Here is a 22748-nt window from a genome sequence, read left to right as displayed (position 1 = left end):
TGGGACACACATGGTAAGATGAGAAGGACTTACTTCAGTGGTCCTCTGACCTCCACACAGGCCACAGCCATGTGTGCACCCAATCTCATACATACATGCATGCATAAATGTATATAATGCAAATATAAATATTCATTTCCCAGTCACCGTCTGCCAGGTCACCCTTCTCCTGTCCACAACTTCACACTTGAATCTCACACACATGGACCAAAAATGACAGTTTTATCCTTGTGTGTCTGGCTTACTTAATGTGTCTCTTTCCCAAATGACCCGAGGGCTACTCAGTGCCCCTGCTCCCAGGACACACATGGCTCCATCCTCCTGCGTCCAGTGGATGTGGCTGGCCCAGACACTTTGTTCCAGCACGGCTCCTGGCTTCTCCCCTTCCCTGGGCCGAGCAGAATCGCCGGGCGAGGTTAATCAACATTCAGTCATGTTTCCAAGTTTAAATGGCGCATTTGTTTAATTATGTGTAAGCAGCAATACATTGTGGCTATTATCTAAATCACTATTTTATTTCCTGGATGTGGTTTTATAATGCGGGGGTTCCGCTCCAGCCTTGCATCATTAACAGAGAAGAGTTAATGAATATAAGAGCAGAAAGGCTAATTACACTTTAATTTACAATCATGGTCTCATTTTGGGACCACATGAAATCTGTTTTGAAAACATTAAAAAAAAAAAAATCCTCCTCTTGCCCTGGTAAGAGAAGGGACCCCGGCCAGGAGCCGGGTTCTGCCTACCGTGTCATGGCTGAGCGGCTGTGGCTGGCACTGATCGTCTCCCTGGAGCCTCCGTCCAGCATCCTGTACGCTGCCATTGGGTCGTCAGTGTCTGCTCTGGCTGCAGCTGGGAAGCCTGTCTGGACTCTGCCCGGTCTGACCGCATCCTCTGCACGGCGTTGCCGATGAAAGCTGCTGGGAAGACCACAGCTTTGTTTGTTTGTTTGTTTGTTTGTTTTGTTTTGTTTTTCTGTGTAGCCCGGGCTGCCCTGGAACTTGCTGTGTAGACCAGGCTGGCCTCAAACAAGTGTTCTTGACTGCTGAACCAGCTCTCCGCCCCACTTTTGGTTTTGAGACAGGGTGTCTACCTGGCTCAGAGTTTGGGGATGGGAGGCTGGCTGGCCAGCGAGCATTGGGGCTTCGCTCACCTCTGTCTCCCTAGTGGCGGGATTGTAAGGACACACCACCACACCTGGCTGTTTAACCAGGAGTTTGGGGGTCTAAACTAGGATCCTTGGGCTTGTGTGACAGGCATTTTGCCTGCTGAACCCTCTCTCCAGCCAATCATTCATTCTACCCCACCTGACTCCCGTTCTGGGGACTGGGGGCTTTGCACACAGTATTGTTTCAGGCAGAGAGGATGGCAGAGTTCATTTAAGTTCTTTCAAGTTTTGGGGTGTTTTGAAAAATCATACAATAAAATTGGGGAGAAAAAAAAAAACCTCTCCTGGCTAGGGATGGAGCTCGTGGTAGAGCTGGCCTTGGACTCCAGGTCTCCCTGCCTCAGTGTCCCAAGCATGTCCACCATGCATACCGTTTAATCTCCTATGTGTGAGACAGAAATGCCTTAGGTCCCTTAGCTAAGTCTACCAGCCTTTGTGTGATTCTACATCATGAACTGTTGGAGCCTGGAATAAAAGTGAATCTGATAATTAATCAATTGGAAACAAATACATGCATAAAAAGACAAAATAAAGTCCCTTTTGGTTCTGTGTGAAGTGAGGCAACTGTGGGAAGTGAATGATGGTGGGTGTCAACTGTCACGTGGCCTCTGGGCATGGCAAAGGGGGGTCTTGGTTACCTGAGGTAGAGAGACCCGCCCACTGGGGGTGTGGCTGAGGTAGAGAGACCCGCCCACCTGGGGTGGCGCGCCTTTCCCTGGCTGGCCTCCTGGGCTGAGTGGAGAGAGAAGCTGAGGGGTGGCATGCAGCCGTCACTCTTCCTGACTGTGGACGTATAAGGGCAGCTGCTTCAGTCTCCTGGGTCCTGCCTTCCTCACTCTGCCCTGATGGACCACACCCCTGAACTGTTAAAAGCATTTTGTCGTTGCCGCCCGAAGAGAAACTGCGATGGCATTATCAGCTGTGCTTGCCTGCTGCTTGCTCCTGAAACCCTAAATCCAGGCTCTCCTTCAATCATTCAAGGAGATGTCACAGCCACTGCCCTTCGTTGTCCAGAGAGGCAGGAAACAGAACTTGGCTCAGACGGGGAGGCAGCTGCATTCAACTCTGGGACCGGCTTCTTCAGGAAGCGAGGGAGGCACAGGGGCTTGCTGCCCCAGAGGTTTCTCTGAGCAGTAAGAGCAGGGCCTGGGAAGATGGCTCAGTGGGAACTGCTTGCCCTGCAGGTGAGGAGTTGAGTTCAGTACTCGGAACTCACATGGAAAACAATGCTGAGCGCTGGAGAGGTGGCTCAGTGGTTAAAGCGCTGGCTGCTCCTGTGCAGGATCTGGGTTTGGCTCCAGCGTCTGTGTCAGTTAGCTCACAACTGTCTGTAAGTCCAGGGGCGTCTGACATCCTCTCCTGACTTCCAGTGATACCAGACCTGCACATGATACACATGCATAAAACAGAAGCGGGGCTGGAGAGATGGCTCACAGTTGAGCACTGACTGCCCTTCCAGAGGTTCTCAATTCAATTCCCACAACCATCTGTAATGGGACCCGATGCCCTCTTCTGGTGTGTCTGAAGACAGGTACAGTGTACTCATATACATAAAATAAATCAATCAATCTAAAAAACAAAACAAAACCAAAAAGTAAAAAACCCAAAACCAAACTAGAACTACCAGAAACAGAACTACCAGAAACTACCAGAAAACAGAACCCAAGCCAATCAACCAGTCAAAGATAGCTGGGCATAGCCACACCTATAATCCCAGACCTGGAGACACAGTGGCAGGGGGATTCCTGGAGCTCGGTGGCCAACCAGCCAAGCCTATTGGGGAAAAAAAAAAAAGAGAAAAGAAAAAAAAAAAAGAAGGAGAGAGAGAGAGAGAGAGAGAGAGAGAGAGAGAGAGAGAGAGAAAGCGCGTGCTCTGAACATTGCCCTCTGGTCTACACACACACAGACACACACAGAGGACCTGGGTCTGGCTTATGGAGGGAGGGGTAGATGTGGTCTACACACACACACACCCCTCTGGAATAACTGAAATTAGGTTTTTCTATGAGATTAGAAAACAGACGACTTATCAAAACCAGACGGAAAATTGTATCTATAGAATGATCTAGAAAATGGAAGACAGCTGCTGCTAGGCACATCTGAGAAAAAAAAAACGGCCAATGTTTCCTTATAATTCAAACCTAACAGATTCTTCACACTTCCCAGGTTTTCTGAAGTTCTGTTCAGCCCACGAATCCCTCGGTTATGGAGCTAGCTCACGGGAACCCGGCGCTGACGTGATCCCACCCCTTGGTCTGGACTGATTGGATCAGAACAGGAACCGCCTTACCCAGGTGCTTGGAAAAGAGGGCGTGATGCAGAGGACGCTGGGACCCGCATCTCTTCCTACCCGGGGCGCAGCCCGGGCGCTCCTTTAATACTCCACAACGTTTTATAAAGTCTTGCTTTTCTTGGTAAGCCTGGCTTGAGCTGACTTCTGTCATCAGAAAACAGTTCTTATTCCGTATCATTTTATTAGCATAAAGGAAGAGAACAGGAACCAGGGCCATCTCCTGGCTGGGCCATCAGAAGCTGAGCAGTCCCTGGGCCACACCAAAGCCTTCAGATCCTTGCTGTTCTCTGGCCAGCTTGCTCTGAGGTTGAGTGTGTAGGACCCTTAAATGGCCACCAGGAGGTCCTAGGGGACAGACAGGGAAGATGGGGAACGAACCTGTTGTGTGTGTGGGGTCAGGCTCTGACCCTGGCTGTATCAGGCAGCTGTGGCCCCACCTAGATGACCCTCCCAAATTCCAACTTCTTCCTGGGGCCCGCCTGAGGGGAAAATGGGTTTCTGCTAACACTCTGAGGTCTTGGCCTGTCCTGCCTGCTTTTGCTCTTCGAAAACCTCACAGGCAACACTAAGGCCACCCTGCGTTCCCTCTGCCCACTCAGAACTGTGAGGTGAGCTAGCTTCATCTAGTCGTTCTGCAGTGTGTGTGCACTTCATAGCTCAGGGTCATCCTTTTGTTTGTTTGTTTGTTTGTTTGTTTGTTTGTTTTTGAGACAGGGTTTCTCTGTGTAGCCCTGGCTGTCCTGGAACTCACTCTGTAGACCAGGCTGGCCTCGAACTCAGAAATCTGCCTGCCTCTGCCTCCCAAGTGCTGGGTTCAAAGGCGAGCGCCACCTTACCCGGCACTCAGGGTCATCCTTAGGCCAGCCTGGGCTAGGTGAGACTCTGCCTCAAAAATTGTAACCAACTACATATCTATGTCAGCAGGACTGGAGCTGCAACTGATGGGGAGGTAGAAGGCTGTCCCAGCACACAGGGGGTCCCAGATCCAATAAATATGTAGTGAGAAGATACCATTTTCCCAGGTAAACTGAAAACACCCCTCTCAAGGTCCCCACTGTGTGCAGGGGGTGCTCACAGGACCTATGTCACAGTTTTTTGTCACTAGACTTGGCTGTCTTTTTCCTTCCTCCCCCCTCCCCATCTTCCCCTCCCTCCATAAGCCAGACCCAGGTCCTCTGCAAGAACAGCAAGTGCTCTTAACTGCTGAGCCATCTTTCTAGTCCTACCCTTCCTACCTCCTACCCTCCCTCTCCCCTTCCTGCCCATGCCTCCCTCCTCCTCCCTCCATGCTGCCTGGTGCCTGCACATGAACGTATCTGGTCCCTAGTTCCAGTTCCCACAGTGTTGGCCCTGGGCTTTGTGATCTTCATCCCTTCAGGGTTCCAAGTCTTTTTTTTTTTTTTTTTCCCTTTAAAGATTTGTTTGTTTGTTTATTTAATGTACACTGTAGCAGTACAGATGGTTGTGAGCCTTCATGTGGTTGTTGGAAACTGAATTTTTAGGACCTCTGCTCGCCTCCAGTCAACCCTGCTCTCTCTGGCCCAAAGATTTATTTATTATTATACATAAGTACACTGTAGCTGTCATCAGATGTGCCAGAAGAGGGTGTCAGATCTCCTTATGGGTGGTTGTGAACCACCATGTGGCTTCTGGGATTTGAACTCAGGACCTTCGGAAGAACAGTCAATGCTCTTACCCACTGAGCCATCTCGCCAGCCCCCAGGGTTCCAGTTCTTGCTCACTTACTTCCTCATGGCTTTTCTTGCTTTGAGGAAAACATTTGTCTAAACTGCCCCCACTCCCACCTCCATCTCTGAGTCTCTTACCCTAGGCAGGCCTTGAAGTTGTCATGATGACAAGGATGACCTGGAACTCCTGACCCTACCTCTACCTCGTGAGTGCTGGGATCACAGGCATGGTCTACACTTTGGCTGCTGGGTTCCAAGAATGTAGTTGGCTCCAGGTATATAACTAAGAAAATCAAGTAGTCCTGTTCCCGTGAGCATGTCCCCTGCCTCAGTGACAGGAGGGGAATATGACTTCTGTCAGCTGGGCAGTACTGGGCAAGTGACCTCTGATCACCAGCTTCAGTTTTCTTTCTGTGAAATGGGACAGTTGTAGCTTGGGCTCTGCCAGAGGCCCAAGAAATGAGGGCTAAGCTCACTCAGCGCTGGAAATGTTAGCAGCTACAAAGGAAGTGTGTCTGGAGCCAGAGTTCTCAGCAGGGTGTCAGCTGTCCCTATCCCTGGGAGATTAAGTCTTCTTTTACAGGTACCCAAGGACAGATAGTCCTCCCTGCCTGCAGGTGGCGCTGCTAACACTTTGTTCCACTGCCTCCAACATCTGGTTAGACTGGTTGGTTCCTGACTGGGGTGCTGCTTCTTGCTCTCTGAGCCCACTCACTGCCCATCTGACCTGCTTTGCATATCCAGAGCACTGTCCCATCTAGTTTGGGGAGTTGTGCCCAGGCTGTAGTTTGGCACCAGAGGAACTAAGGTACAAACCTTGCCCTAATGGTACAGAGCTGTGCAGGTTACCTAACCTCTGAGCCTGAGGCTCAGTTGTGGCTGGGAATACAATGCCAAGGAGGAGACACCAGCTGAGTGGGCTCAGCGGTGACAAAGTCCCAGGCAATGGGGCAGGAAAGGCAAAGAGAACCAGATAAGTGTCATCACTCCTCTGCTAATGGTCACTGGGCCTGAGAGCCACTGCAGTGCAGAGCATAGGGTGGTGGGTGACTGCCTGGCTTTCTCTGGGCTTGGCCTTCCAAGCAGTGATTCCATGTGCTATGGTCCCTCCCCAAGCCCTGCCCAAGAGACAGGCAAGCAGCCACCACAGTTCCACCCAGCAGGAATTAGGACCTTGGCTGCCACCTGGTCTCTCTATCATATCACTGGTTGCCTCGGTTTTTCCTAGCGCACCCTGTTATAGCATTGGGCAAGAACTCACAGGATGAAGTGGCTGCCATACCGCCGCCAGCCCCTCTGACATGGTCCAAACTGAGGGAGACCTCTCCGTCCTTTTGGAAGTTCCCTCACTACAGTGTTTGGGGGTGGGGAGCACCCCACCCTTCCTCGCCCCCCCTCAACCACCCCCCATCCCCCCACCCCCCACTGGCTCAATTCCTCCCGGGAAGTTGTGCACTACACAATCCTAGGAGTTCTGTTTTGGTCATAGGCACTGTACATTTTCTAAACACGAGTTTCTACAAAATGGGTGTTAAGATATTTTCATAATCCGCACAGAGATGACACAGTATCCAGAGTCTGTCTGTCCTCAGGACAGCTGATCTCTGGTGAACTGTTTATGCAGGAAGCCAGGCTCCCACAATTCCCTGTAACCCTGGGGTTAGAGTCATTTGCCCTCCTACCCAACCCCTTCTCTGGCTCTTTCCTCCCCTTGCCTGGTTGTGACCTTTGGAGCTGCACTGGGCTAAGATCCTACCCATTCCAGGCCTTTGTTAGCTCTGGAGCACCAAGGGAAGTCCAGAGCAAGGGAGGACTTGTCCTGGATCCTGCCGCAGGGTTAGGAGGCGACTGTTCCCCGCTGCTTGGTAGAGTAGAGCCAAGGGCACAGGTGATCCTGGCCTTTTGGGACAAGGAGATGGAGACTCCCAGGCCACGTCCCAGGGGCGTCATTTTCATCCTGGTCTACCAGGCACGGGTGTCCCATGCCTAGGGAATGATTGTTCCGGCAGCAGTGGGGGGAGTGACCCAGGCTGGACGTCTGCTGTTGGGGTGCCTGGACTAGAGAGAATGTGCCTCTTCCCTGCTCGGGGGCCTCTAGTTCGTCGCCTCATCCCGGCCCCTTCATCGGCCTGAGATTTATTCCTGAGCCATGGCGCCTGGAAGTAATTTGCTGACAAAGCTGGGTCCCGGCAGGTGCTTTAATTGGTTCTGTGGGAGCAGATCTGGGAGCTTCTATTTAGAAGGAAATAGAAATTATGGTAGTGCCACTGTCCTTTCTCTGTGGCAGGGACTGCACAGTGTGTGTGTGTGTGGGGGGGGGCAGGGGAGGGGATTGTACAGCGTGGGGGAAGGGTGGCGGCTCTTCCATGTCAACCTTGTGTGGAAGCAGGGCCTCGGATTAGGGCTGGAGGTCATAAACCTGGCAGAGGTTGGCCAGAGAAGGTAAGGCCTAAAGCCTGGCCCCAGTGAGAGGCCTTGGAGCAGGGGAGCCTTCCCCAGCCTTACAGTCCTCTGAGTGACATTCAGGGTGACCTCTCATGACCACCCCAGCATGTCACTGTCACATTTGCTCCCCTATTTTCCTCAGGAGTGGTTAGGTCTACAGTGTGCTAATGGAGCAGGGTCACTCTCATTTGACATGCTTAGGTCTTTTGGAGGTGACACAGCAGGGCCTGGACTTGAACCATGGCCTGCCTAGTGCTCAGATCTATACTCTTCACTCTCAAGTTGCACATGACATTGGCTAAGCTCCTGTCTCCCACAAGCCCACACCTTCTGGTGAGATTTTCCCTCGGGCAAACTCCTAAATTCAAAGCCTACTGCTATCATCTCTCTGTGAATTCCAGAGAACCCTTTCAGCAGTGATCTCTCCTCTGAACTCCCCAAAGTCCTGGTTGAGCCAAGGTCGTAGTATCGACCTCTGGGTTTGCCCCTTGCTGTCTTGCTGTGCCCCTTACCATACTCCACGAGCTAATGCTTATTTCCCGTGGTGAGGATCCCTTGGGCCTAGACTCTAGTGTGCAGACTAGTGTGTAGCCTAGACTCTGGGCTACCACTTGGAGGCTCTGAACCATGAGAATGACCCTCTTTTGGGGGCGGAAGTGAAGAGCTTACTTGTCATGGGTGGAGTACGGGTGTCATGTCACATGGTCTCCTCAGAACCCAGTGTAGACTGGTCTTCAAGTGCTCAGCATGGGTCATGGGTCATGAGGACCGGGAGGCCTGGCCTAGCTCAGGTGCTGCTCAATTCAGGGCTGTCCAGTTCTGCCCTCCCATGCCTCCTGACCCAAGAGTGTTCACCCTTGGGGGCCATGTTGCTTCTGGGTGCAGCAGAGACAGACAGATGGGAGAACACGAGGAAACTGAACCCTGTCAGAACAAAGGGCCCGGGACTGATGTTTCTGGAGCTTTTTTTGATATGCTTTTTGAGAAATTCTGGGGTGGGGCTAAATGTGGGGTACGGATGCAGGAAGAGGAGGGTTTGGTAAGAGTTGGAAGAGGAAGACAACCTGGGTGGTGGTACCTGGAATCCACATGTCAGAAGTTGTATCGAGCAGGCCTGGCAGAAAGCTTGCGAGTTAGTCTGGGCCGTAGGTGGCGCCACAGGGCTGCAGTTGTGCCTCCCTCGCGGTTCGGTCCTGGCTGTTCCTGGCCAGCATGGCCATCCCTGAAATCTGAGTCCGCCAACACCGCGAGCCAGTTTGGGGCACTAGGGTTGCGTTCAGGTCTGCCAGAGCCAGCCTCAGGAGGGCACTGGACGTAGGGGAGAATCCTGGAGCTGCCTCCTTTTCCCTGAAGCTGCCACTCCGGGGCCTTGGTGTTAAAGGCGGACCACACTAGCGTTGGGGCAGTGTGCCGGAGTCGGGGTCCCCACCCACGTGGCGAGCCCCGGTACCCTGGGTGCATATGTGCCACATGCATGAGCGTGGGTGCTGGGGACGTGCGTGGGACGCAGGGCCACCGCCCCGTGCTTCCTTTGTTCCCGCGCAGAGCTGCAGGCTGTGGCTTCACTGCCTCCCCCCTGTGCCCCGCCCTGCCGTCGTCTGTAAGGGCGAAGGTCTCAGCCCCTGCGAGGAATGTGTCCCTGTGTATATATATGTGTGTGTGTGGGGAGAGGTGGGGGGCGGGGAGCGAGGTTAGAAGTGACTGTCACAAGCCCAGGGGGCCTATGAGGTCACCCCAGTTCAAGGGCTCTAAAGTTCACAGACCTCATCTGCTAAGGGGACAAGTGGGAGCCTCCAGGTGGGGACTCACTAGGATAATTAAGCCAAGCCATACAGAGGGTGCAGTCCTCAAGAGCAAGGGTTGCCCACTTAGGCACTGGGGCAAGATTAAGAGCAGGGTGCAGGAGCTGGAGGCTTGTGATGGCAGATCCTCTGGCCACCAAAGCTGGAGCTACTGGTGACATGAGGTGCCTGTGTCCCCTCCTGCCCAAGCACTCTCCCATACCTGTTTCCCAGTTTGTCCACGGTGCCCTTAGTCTCTTTCCCTTTCATCCACGCCTAAGCAGTTTTTAAATCCAGACCCCATGCTCAGAACCCACCCAGGACTCGATGGAACCCAGCTGGGACTCAGCTCCCAGCAGGGCTTACCCTACACTGGCTGAGCAGGGTTATTCTGGGACCCCTGACCCTGTCTGAGGCAGAGTGGATTGGGGCACAGACCGGATTCTGTACCGGGTTTCTTGACTTTTTTTTTTTTTCCTTTCTTTTTAAAAAAGACACTGAAGCTGTCTTTAGACACAGCAGAAGAGTGTACTGGGAAGAAGAGGGCGTCAGATCCCATTACAGATGGTTGTGAGCCACCATGTGGTTGCTTGGGAATTGAACTCAGGACCCCTGGAAGAGCAGTCAGTGCTCTTAATCACAGAGTCATCCCTCCAGCCTCAGTTTCTTGACTTTGTAGGAGGCCCCTGAATATCACATATTTTGAGGCTCAGGATAGAGAGAGTGGGGATCCCCATCCTTTGCTGGGTCTAGTACTTAGAAAGGGCCAGCCTGTGTGAGCTGACATTTCAAGGTCCTCCCCATTTTCAGGGCCTATTCAGCCTTTAGTCCTGTCCCCAGGAACCCCATCGCCACCCCACAGGCAGCACCAAGTCCTGGGAGGACCGGACCCTCCGTGGAGTGGCTGTCATCACAGCTTGGGGCCGCTGTGTCTGCAGTTACACCCGAGAAATTCTGACCCAGATGTGGGAAGATGGAGGACCCATGGCCCTGACCTAAGGCTCAGAGTGTGGCCGTGGGAGGGTGACGTATACAACTGTAGTTGACCTGGTCACTCCTGTCCTGCTATCGATGACAAAGAAAGAGTAAATCCAAGGGGGTGAGATCTGGCCTGGGCTGGTGGCCTGGGCAGGGAGGGGCAGGACCCTGGCAAGGAAGGTGGCTCAGGCCAGGGCTGAAGAGGGGTCCTTGCTCTCCATGGTCATTCCAGGTTTCTGGCCTTTGCTGTCCAGTTGACAAAATTCTCATGATTAGGGGAGCAGCCTAATCCCATTTGCTGGGAGCCTGGTCTTGGTCCTGCTGGGTGTACTGGATCCGCGTGTCCTGGATCTAGCTCCATTCTCTGGGTCTTTTAAGTTGAGCTCCTTGGAAGCAACTGTAACCACCAGCCTGGCTGGGGGCCGAAGCTGGGAGACCTGAGAGGGTTTGATGGGAGGGGCTGGGGACCCATGTTTCTCTTCCTTTATCAATAGCCATTTTATTTATTTATTTATTTATTTATTTATTTATTTATTTATTTATTGAGACAGGGAGACAGGGTTTCTCTGTATAGCCCTGGCAGTCCTGGAACTCATTCTGTAGACCAGGCTGGCCTCGAACTCAGAAATCCACCTGCCTCTGCCTCCCGAGTGCTGGGATTAAAGGTGTGCACCACCATGCCCAGCTCAATAGCCATTTATTGAGCACCCACTGTTTGCCCTGGGCCATACTGAGTGGGACAAACTCTGTGTCCTCACTTCCTACAGGGCTTTGTCTGCGACCGTTGGACACTAAGTATGTATGCATCTATTATTGTTGTGCATGTATTGTATGTAGGTAGTATATGTGCACATATGTGTGAATGTAGAAGCCAGAGGAGGACATCAACTGTCCCACTCTATTACTCTTCACCTCACTGAATCCCGAGTTAGACAAGCAGTCAGTAATCCCTGGTGATCTTCCTGTCTCTACCCCTCATGGCTCTGTGGTTACTGACATGTGTGTAGCCATGCATAGCTTTTACATGGGTGCTGAGGATTTGAACTTGGGTCTGTTTTCTTGCATAGCAAGCCCTCTTACCCACTAAGCCCTCTGGACAGCCCCTAATTATGTACTATTTAATTTCAAGGACAAGAGATGGCAGGACTTGGTATCCACTGGGGATGTGGTGAGCAGAGGCTCCACAAACATGTGGATGTCAGTTCACACTCTCAAGTGGGAAGGGTGGGGAAGGAAGGGGCAGGCAGGTTGTGGGGCCACAGCTCCAAGAGGGATGAATAGAAGGGAAGGCAGGTGAAGCCTTCTAGGGACAAGGGAAGAGAGCCCCAGTCCAGGGGACTCTGGATTTTGCCCTAAGTCTGTAGGAGGTGGAAGGCCTATGGCCCTGGAGGTGTAGCCATGTCTGAGCCAACTCAGGGAGGTAGGCTCCATAGGAAGGCCAAGGTTCCTGAGAAGCCAGGGGGAGGCCGGGCTTGGGGAGGAGCAGCTATATGTATGGGCAGGGAGGAGACAGAACATGGAGGTCATTGGTAGGGGTCAAGGCCCTGGACAGCAGATTGTCACCAGGCCTGAGGCTGCACTGGCCCTGGGCTTGGTCTATCCTAGGCCTTTATGTTGAGCCCTGGGGAAACACTTGGGCCTGATGGTATGTTTTCCGGAGGGAATGGATGGTCAGAATGAAGGGAGGCGGCTGGTGGGGGTGGGGAGTGGTTTTCCCGGAATCCTAGATCAAGCCTTAATAATTTGTTTCAGAATTAATGTGCGTTCACGCCATCTTTGCTGTTCCAGCTCATTGAAGATTAAATAAAAATGTGATTTTCCCTCCCCCCAAATGGAGGGAGAGAAACCAGGTCTAATCTTTCCAGCTGGGCCGGCTGGGAAACCACCACTCCATGGGGAATAAATCTCTGGGGGAGGGGACTCTTGACTCCCTGGCTTTCAATCCAACGGGGCATAGTGGCCCTAGTCACGTCTCATATTATCGAGCTGATAATCTTTTATTGTATCCGGAGACCTTTCGTGGAAGCTCTGAGCCTTCCCAGGGCTGAGGCTGATGCCTCACTAGGCTCTACGGCAGGGGCATGGCCAGATCCTCACAAGCTGATTCTAAGTGCCTGGGCACCGGAGAACCCAGGTCTCTTTGTGGAGAAATAGCGGTTCTTTGCCTCATTCTTGGCACCTGGTCCAGGGAAGCCGACTGAGGCAATGTGTACTCATTCCTTTATTCCTTCAGGTTCTCATCTACTCGAGGATCAACAAGTTATTTTTATGTTGTTTGTTGTGCCAGAGTCTGAGGGCAACCAGGCAGGCAGGCAGACAGGCAGGCAGGTAGACAAGCAGGCAGGCAGGCAGGCAGGCAGGCAGGCAGGCAGGCAGGCAGGCAGGCAGACAAGCAGGCAGACAAGCAGGCAGACAAGCAGGCAGACAAGCAGGCAGATAGGCAGGCAGGCTGGCTTCTTATCAGGGTCACCACCACTTTGTCTTATGCCTCAGAATTAGCACGCCCTGACCTTGGACCATCTTCTCTGACTGGTCCCTTTTCTCCTCAACATTTCATGTGGATCAAGGTAGAGGAGGTATTAATCCAGTGTGTTTAGATCCCTTAGTCGCTGACTCGCTTTTTCTCCCCCCCTCCCTTCCCTTCCCTTCCCTTCCCTTCCCTTCCCTTCCCTTCCCTTCCCTTCCCTTCCCTTCCGGGTTTCTCTGTGTAGCTCTGGCTGTCCTGGTGGAACGTCCTCTGTAGAGCAGGCTGTCTTTGAACTCAGAGATCTACCTGCTTCTGTCTCCGGAGTGCTGGGATTAAAGGTGTGCACCATCACTGTCTGGCAACTGACAGAGTATTCTAAGAAGCAGAAAGACCTCTCTCTTCATGTTCATGGGACTGCAGAAGCCTCGGTCCTGGGCTGGATACAGGGTCCAGATGTCAGTGAGGGCTTTGGAGTCTCGCCTGTCTCTGTGTGCTTCCACACCACGTGTCAGCTAACTTCATGTTTTAATAAGTTGTCCACACACAGCTGTGATCTTATAAATTAGATTTATCATCCTATATAGTCCAACCTGGGCCAGGCAGCTGCCTCGGTCTCCAAAATGCCAAGATTATAGATATCCCTTGATATAGCTGGGTTTTGTAGGACTGAGCACTGGACCCAGGGCTTCCTGCATGCTAGGAGACATATCCTGATTCCCAGAATCAAATCAGAATCTAGGACCTTGTTCAAGCTAGACCATGCTAGACCATGCTAGACCAGAGACTCGTGTGGGTGAAGCTCCCTGGAGTCTTTGGTCAGGGACAGAATGCAGCTGGGTCCCAGCATAGCCAGTGTTCTGGGTCCAGTGTGTGGTGTGCCTGATCATTGTCTGCGTTAGGGGACTCAGGCTCTGGTGGGGACATGGGGCAGGCACACTCAGAGCTTTGCCGGGTTGAAACTGAGCCCTCACAGGCAGTGCTAAGAGGGTGGAAACTTGATCTGTGGTAGCCAGAAGTAAACCAGATTAAATAAAAATGGCCTGATGCTGCTGACCTCTGACCTTCACACACACACACACACACACACATCAATATGTACCCTAGCCCATGACATAGAAAATGGACAGAGTGTCCAAAATCTTTTTAAAGTACTCAAGAGCTCAGTGACAGAAAGTTCTCCATCATAACAGGGCAAAGGTCCCGTGTGGACACTTCCCACAGCAGTGAGCAAATGTCCTGACTATTCCCACCAGGGCACGCTGTGTCAGCAGCCTCTGCTCTGAGCATCCCTCCACGCTGGCCACTGGCACAGACCTTCACCCCCACCTCTGAGGCTCCCTATGGGGGTGGTGGTGGGGTTCCTGGTGCCTGTCAGTGGCTTCAGTGGCATCTTTGACACAGGGTCATTACCAGGCTCCTGGCACCTGTAGAGGGCCTGGCTTACAGTGTTCCCAGCCTCCTGTTCCCTGGCGTTCTCATCATTTCCTAGTCTAGGCCAGAGCACCCTTTCTCAAAGACCCCCAGTCTTTGTCGCCCAGCGCTCTGTCACTCGGCAGCCCCCAGAACATGGTTTGGCTCTCGCTGTAGGCCTCAACCAATGGGGGTTCTGCTCGGAGTCACTTGGTCAGGGTTGGGGTGGAAACTACTCTGGTTGTTCCAGGAGAAGGAGCTGAGGGGACCCTAAGGACCGGTCCCACGGACGGGGCAGAGAATCATCTGGTCCGGCTGCAGCCTGAACCGTGTGCAGCCGGGCACAGGCTGGGACGCAGGAAGGCCTGGAGACCTCCACATCTTGGTTAATTTTTTTTTTAAAGATTTATTTATTTATTTATTATTGTATGTAAGTACACTGTAGCTGTCTTCAGACACACCAGAAGAGGGCGTCAGATCTCATTATGGGTGGTTGTGAGCCACCATGTGGTTGCTGGGATTTGAACTTCGGACCTTCGGAAGAGCAGTCGGGTGCTCTTACCCACTGAGCCATCTCACCAGCCCCTTGGTTAATTTTTTTAAGGAATTATTTTTAATTATGTATGTGTGTATGTCTGGGTATTTTAATTATGTATTCTGTATATGTGTGGGTATGTGCGCACGTGCCGGTGCCCATCGAGACCAGCGGCATCAGATCTCTCAGGCATTCGTGAACCTCTGGGAAGTGACCTCAGGTTCCATGCGACAGGAAAGCCTACTTATAACCTCTGGCCGCCTCTCCAGCCCCTGCTTCTGGTCACCGGAGCGCATCTCCTTGTGGTATCTTACAGGTGAGGGGACGGAGGCCCAGAGTATTGAGGGAAGCACAGAGAAGAAACTTTAATTTGCTCCTGCTGGAGGCACCCACTCTGATTGATGGGCTTGTTTGGGGACACAGGCCCAGACCGCTCTCTGTAGGAGGCTCCTTCCACAGCTGTCCCTGAGAGGAACCCAAATTAGCCCCCTGGACTTCCAGTTGGATCCCTACTGTGTGCCGTAACTTCCTTCAAAGGGAATTTAGAGGGACAAAACCTGTGTGGTCAGGTGGAGGGGACTCTAAGAAGCTCAAAGGCTAATATGGAAGGTCCTGGAGAGAGTTCTGGTTCTGTAGCCCAGGCTGGCCTGCGACTTGGGTCCATGTGCCGTGTGACCAGGCCATACCTGTGTCCTCTGTGTCTGGTTCTGTCTCTGTGCATCTTGGGTAAGCATGCCTGCCCTCAGCATTGCTTCAGGTCTGTAATCGAGTCCTCACAGGTGGGGACAGGAGGTGGTGAGTTCGAGTCCCGCTTGGACTCCTTGACAGTGAGCTATGAAGTGACTTGCTCCAGTGTCTCAACAGTGACAACCACATCACGAAACCAAGTCAGATAACAGCGAAGAACAGCAGAAAGGAGGCGTCTGTCGTCTGGGCATCTTATGTTTTGTTTGGTGCCTTCTTCCCCTGCCCCCAAGCCCCACCTGCATCACCAGAGAGGATCAAGGACACTGGCGCTCACCCACCCTGGAGCACATCGGGTGGGAGCTTGGGCTGCTTTCCAGGCTGAGTGCCTCTCCCCAAATGGTTCCCATCTCCCGTGCAAACATATTTATTGGGTTTGATGGCAAACACATTATACTTGTCCCAGGAAGGGCAGTTCCAAAGAGAAAACCTTGAAGTCCGGGAAATAATGATGGGGGAGTTAAATTAAAGTGTATAAAACCCTCCCGAGAGATAACGTCAGGGTGAGTTACAGGCCCGATAAGGGATTGGGGCTTCTCAGAGGGGCTCAGAAAGGTCGCCCAGTAGTACGCAGAGGACCAGGAATCATAAATATGGGGGCAAGATGCCCAGCCGGGGTCGCCGGGGTGAAAATATTGGGGTCATTCCAAAAACAATTATCCTGCTTCACTCTTCAGATCTTGTAAATCTTTTGTCTCTTATAAGACATTTCTGGAGAAAGACACACTTTGGAAGCTTTAACCGATTTTGTAGCTGCTCTGGTGCTTGAGCTAAGAACAAACAAAAAGACAAAGGGGGAGCGTTACCCAGCATCCTCACGGGCGTAGGGATAGCTGACGAGCTCCGTCTTATTCTTTGGAGGTTTGGGGCTTACCTCAGGTTTGGATTACCTCATTTGGAGCCAGTGTGCAACTTAACAATTCATTTTTGTTTTGGATCTGGTTCTTGCCTCCCTGTTCCAGCCCCCTCTTTGGCGGCCGACACAGTGGCTGAAGGGCAGCCATCTTAGCTCCTCTGGTGGGCCTGACTGTGAAGCCACCCTGATTGATGTTGCTGTCACCTTGGCTGACATGTATTAAGGCTCCTGTCCCCACAGAGAGCCCTTGGAACTAGAGAATGGGTCGAGGCTGTGGCTGGGCTCCTTTGCACTGTTTCGGGTCCAGCTTTCTTCTTTTGTGCACTGTGCACTGTTGGGACAGTAGAAAGCCATAACTGATTTTATAAATACTGGCTGGCACCTGTTACATGTCTTCTGTTCTGCAGGCCTGACCACCTCAAGCTCAGTGGTGAGCTTAACTTTCAGGCAGTCACTCATTTGATTCCTCTGTCACCTGTCTTGAAGCACAGGGCTCGATGGCTCGTGACAGGTTCTGCAGGAGGGCAAAGGGGCGCAGTCACATACACTGTAGTGTCTGGCAAACCTCTGTAGCTGCAGAGTGTCCCTGAGAGTCTTTAATGTCAGGCTTTTATCCCTAAGCCTGTGCTTGTCCCTGAACTCAGGGAGGAGACAGACAGACAGACATACTGTACGTAGGCCATAGGAGACTCCCACAGGAAAGTGGGTTTCCCCAAATGGCTTCCTACTTACACTGCACAGACTTCTTGTGGAAGGCAGACATCTCCCTGTGCTCAATGCCAGCCAGGGCTGTGGATGTGGGGGTAGCCTGTGCCCTAGGGATTTCCTCTGGTAGACAGAACTCCCAGGCAGAACAGTGATGAGGAGTGACGTGGGCTTGGGAGTCTGGGTGGCTTCTGTCTGGAAGGAATGGTAGAGAAGTAACAGCCACACACCTCAGAGAAACAGTGTGGCTGTCCCTTACGGACTCGCTCAGCTGGAGTCCCGTAGTACCTGACACCACATCAGATCTGGTACCCCACGGCCAGCATTGGCTTCGAAGACTTCTCCTGGGGACCCTGGGGGTCATAGTCACCTTGCAGAAATTTTGCATGGCTCTGGACAGCTGCTGGGAGGCTGGATCAGCTTAGCCAGGCTGGGTCTACTCGGTCCCTGTGTACCCTGGGTAGACACAAGGACTCTCCAGTCCCAAGTTCCTCATCACTAGGATGGGCTAAGGAGGAAGGCTGAGTGTGATCAGCTGACCAAAGAGGTGGTCGTTCGCTCTGCATAACCTAAAAGCAAGAGATGAAAACCTGACCTTAAAGAGCCCAGCTGGACGCTCCTGTGGGCCTGGCAGACATGACTTCGCAAATCAGATGTGACAGGGCGATGAGTGCCAAAATGGTGGCCAGCTGCTTGGCTGGGAGGAAGGGCTGCTCAGAGACCAGGACATGTCCTTTGAGAGAAGGCAGCAAGCCCTGGGCCCAGTGCAGGTGTGCAGGTGGTGTTTGGATGGCTGGCCTGACCAGGGCTTTAGGACAAACAAACATATACTACGCGCGCGCGCTCACCCACACCCACACACACCCACACACACACACACACACACACACTATCGAGTGTTTGTAGAGGCATGTATGAACACACGTGATCATGTAGGGATGCAGACACATGTGCACTCACACACATGCACTCATATTACGGGCACACATAAATACATAACACACCTGATTCACACACAAGTTCCTACACAGTGGCCCAACCTTCCCTCATGGATACAAGTCAAACGTGTACACGCGCACACAGGCACAGGCTCGCTCCTTCCGCTATCACCCAGGCTGCTGCTGCTGCTGCTGTGTAAGATTTTCTAATTCCCCAGGTTACCTGTCTGAAGTGAGAGCCAGGGGCAGGTTTCCAAGTGTCTCTCCCTTGCTGGGAAAACTCCTTCCTCTTCAGGTCTGGTCACTGCATATGACCAATGTGCCAGCTGCTGGCTTTAGGGTCGAAACAGTTGAAAAAGAAGCAGTGCTGGAGCCTGATGGGAGGAGCAGTCACTCCGTGTCCTCCCGTGCGCTATGCTTGTTCTAGAAGGGCTTCTCTACACAGTCACACGTCCTTGCACGAGAGGCTGGCTGGGATGACCATGAGACTCGTGCTGGCTTGGAGGACACTGGACTGCCTGGAACATTCAGTGACCTTGTCCTCTATGGAGGACACCCTGGTCTGGGGTAGTGGATGAAGTATAGGCATAGGCAGGGGCACTGAGGGAACACATGTGGCTGAGCCAGAGCCTGGCTGTGGTGTCTAATTGGTGTGGCTCTCAGGTGAATTTTGCCAGAAACATCAGAATCTCCTGTCACCGAGGGTTCTCACAGCTGCCCAGGTAGGGCACAGACCTCCCTTTTAGACATGAGAGAAGCTAACAAGTTTGGGGTAGCAGAAGGAACCCCTTTTTGTAGTACCTGAAGGCCTTGGATGGAGTCACTCCTCACCGATCTTTAACATGTGTGTACCATGGAGCTCGTTAATGTGGCACTGGGGTCGAACCCAGGGCTTCACGCATGGTGGGCAGGGACATCCCAGTCTCATATTCAACCTTTCTTGTTTTGTTAGTGATAGCTTGAACAGATGGCCGAGTGGGTCTTTTGCAATAAAGCATTTGTTTATGGCTGGCAGCCAATATTCTGTGGCCTGCCTGGGCACCGTATCCTGACCTCCAACACAGGAGAAAGGGCCAATGACTTCTGGCCTGTTCTAAACTCCTCAGAGCAGGTTCAGCCAGGGGCCCTGGCATGGTGACCTAGGGCTGGCCCAGCCATAGTGCCCCTCAACAAGGCTCCATACCTGGGTCAAGAGGTCCACCTCACCTTCTCCTTGCTATGTTAGGGTTTTTCCTGGAGGCTGCTGACCAAGAGTCAGAACTCATGGGTCAATCCCAGGCTTTGCATCACCTCTGGGTCCCTGTTGGCTGACAGTCAAGGTCTGTTAGGATCTGGGCTCCTGGGGACTGGGGAAGTCATAACAAAGATACTGGTTGGGGCTGGCTGAGGCTTCTGCAGCTCTGCCCTGTAGTAGATCTGGCATATATGGCCCTTAGGCCTGGCTGTGCTGCCTGTTCAGACGTTGGGACTCCCAGGGATCTGGCTGGGCACTTAGCAGCTTCCTGTCCTCAGGAGATGTGCCCTGCTAGGCTGGTGCCAAGGCTTTCAGGAACTACGCTGCACAAGCCATGGACTCTGGACCTGTCTATGGCTCCTGTGGCCCAAGGCCTCCTCTGCTCTTTAAATGCAAGTGGGTGACACCGTTGTCCTGAACCCTATACTGTGGTATCCTGGGCCCTGAACAAGGCAACCACCCAATTCTATGCAGCACCCCCAAATTTCTCTTTTCCTTTGTACTCAGTCCTGTGTCTGAACCTTAGGTAAGGTGACAGCCAAGCAAGCAAGAGCCTCGTGCAGCAAATGGCACAGCAACACTGAGACCTGCTGTGTAGCTGCAAAGCCGTGTTGTTAGCCTCCTGTGGGGACCCTCCACTACCAGGGAAGCTACCAGTCACAGTCGATGTCCCCACGAGGACTGCAGTCTTCCAACTCTTCCCCAGCATGCTAGGGTTCATGCAGAAAAATATCACCCCAAAGGAGGTGGACATAAAGATTTGTGGTAACCTTGCTTCTAGAACTTTCTTAATTTACAGCTTCCTCCAGCTGCTTTCCCCCCCCCCCTCTTCCCCAACACACATCAGTTAAGTTCTTAACACAGTCAAGGGCTTGAAGAATGCTAAAAATTTAATGTATGTTAAAAAGGGTATTAAATTCTAAACTAAAATTTGCATAGAAATATGACATTAAAATACTTTTAGCTTTCAGGAAGCTGGGGGCTGTAACACAGACAGATTTTATCTGTTTAAAAAGAATTAGCTTTCCAGTATTTCTCACAGATCCCAGCAGTTGTGTGTAGATGCAAGGCCTGCCTGGGGCTGCTCAGCTGATGTGGTGGGAGAGAGCAGGGCCAGCTGCTGGCTGGGGCTCTTGGAGGCAAAGCGCAGACAGGGTCTGCCCTTCACTGAGGAGGCCCTGCTGGTGGGGTAGGGGTGGCCAGTGTGTTCTGTGTGTATCTGTGCCCCAATGCACACGCCAGGCCAGGCCCGTGCACATCACTGTGTTCATTTCACAGACAGTGGGACACGGCCATGCTTGTACAGACAAGGGGGTTCAGAGAGCTGAGTCATGGGTGTGGGCTCAGCACAGCACAGGGAGGTTGATGTTAATTTCCTCTGTGAGTTCCTCAGTTGGCTCCCTGGGCTGCAGCGGGGGTCGGGGGTCGGGGGGGGGGCAAGCTTAGCCTTTTCTTTCCCTCCTTTGCCTGAACTCCACTACCAAGTTAGCCTCTCACATCCTCCACCTTACAGGCAACTGGATCCCTGGCTATAGGGGATCCTGTGTGTGTGCTGCGTTGCAAGAGCCATCTCCTGGTAACCTTGAGGAGGCTGGGTGGGGTGCACAAGAGAGCGGGGCTGGCTGGATCCAGGAGAGGCGGCCAGCAGGGGATGTTGGGCGGAAATGACCACTCACAGCCACCGCACCTTAGGGAGGTTACTCATTGGCAGTTAAAAATCTATTGTGACTTGTCAGAAAAATGAATAAATGGGCACATTAACTTCTGATTCCAGACCTCAGCATGTGTTTGTCTCATCAGGAGGTGAGTGAGCGGCAGCCACTGCGATGGGAGCCCTCCTGTCCATCATACTGAGAGCACTGTTGGCATGGGGGGGGGGTCCACGAGGAACAGCGCTCCCCGGAGGGGCTCCGCAGCTCTCTGAGGAGTGTGGTGGAGACAGATATTCGTGCTTTGGGCCTCCCAGCTGCCCACTCCCTGCCTGCCAGTGGGCTGGGGGCAAGTGGGTGGATAGACAGGACATGTGTTCGGTCACTTGGGAAGAGGGATCCTCTACTGAGGAATTGCTCTCCTCAGTTCAGATTACAAGCAAGCTTGGGGACATCACTGATTGATAATTGTGAAAGGCACCAGGCCACTGAGGGTGGTGCCATTACTGGGCAGGTGGTCCTGGGTGCTCAAAGAAAGCAGGCTGGGTGAGCCAGTCTAGCCTCTGCAGCAGCTCCTGCCTCCAGGCTATCTCACAACACACTGTGGCCTAGAACTCACAGATGAACACACCCTTTCTTTCCTCAAGCTGCTCTTGGTCAGTGTTTATCACACCAACAGAAGGAAAGCAGGCCAGGGCCACGAGTGGCTTTCCTTTCCTCATCTGTAAAGTGCGGGAGAGCTTGGCCTGGCATGGCCAAGATTTGTGAAATAGAGATGTGAGCCTACAGCCTGTGAAATTCAGACCAGGGTGGGCACTGGTAGACATCACCAAGGCAGGGTGATGAGATGGCTCACAGGGTAAAGGCACTTGCTGCCAAGCCTCATGACCTGAGTTTGAGCACAGGACTCACATGGCCGAAGGAGAACAAACTCCAAGTTGTTCTCTGACCTCCACATGTGTGTACCTGCCACCCATAGAACAAAATGTGATAAAAATAGTCTCAAAAATTCCAAAGGTGGTTAATGCCCACCCTGTGGTGTGGCTCTTGTGCATGACATGATTTGGGTGGTACTTGGATGGGTGGTTTAAAAATGTTTTCCCTGGGGACTGGAGAGATGGCTCAATGGTTAAGAGCACTGACTGCTCTTCTAGAAGTCCTGAGTTCAATTCCCAGCAACCACATGGTGGCTCACAACCATCTGTAGTGGGATCCGATGCCCTCTTCTGGTGTGTCTGAAGACTGCATCACAATGTACTCACATATATAAAATAAATACATCTTAAAAAAAATGTTTTCCCTTGATGTGTATGGTGTTGTGTCTACATGGATGTCTGAGCATCACAGGTGTGCCTGATGTCCAAAGAGGTCAGAAGGGGGCACAAGATCCCCTGAAACTGGAGTCTATTGTGAGCTACCATATGAGTGCTGAGAACAGAACCTTGGGTCCTCTGGAAGAGTGATCAATCCTTTTAACTATTGAACCATCTCTCCATCTCCCTTTTTGTTTTGAGACAGGGTCTCAATACATAGCCTTGGCTGGCCTGGAATTCTCTCTGTAGACCAGGCTAACTTTGAACTCCCCAGGGATCTACCTGCTCCTGCCTCCTAAGTGATGGGATTAAAGGTGACTTGGTCCACTCTTAATAGCGAACATATTGAACCCTCACAAGCACCCTAGAAAGGAACCAGTTTCACCTTCATTTTACAAAAGGGGAAACTGAGGCTCAAGGGAGTCAAGTAATTCACATAAAGGCCCAACAACCAGGAACAGCTGGGATTGTAGTGCACTCTGGTGAGAGACCGCATAACTTTATTGGTCCTTACTCCCATGTGCTACAGCCCTGGATCTAAGGAGAT

The sequence above is a fragment of the Mus caroli genome, chromosome 2 (assembly GCF_900094665.2).
Source record: "Mus caroli chromosome 2, CAROLI_EIJ_v1.1, whole genome shotgun sequence".
Taxonomy (NCBI): domain Eukaryota; kingdom Metazoa; phylum Chordata; class Mammalia; order Rodentia; family Muridae; genus Mus; species Mus caroli.
This window is presented reverse-complemented; position numbering follows the sequence as displayed.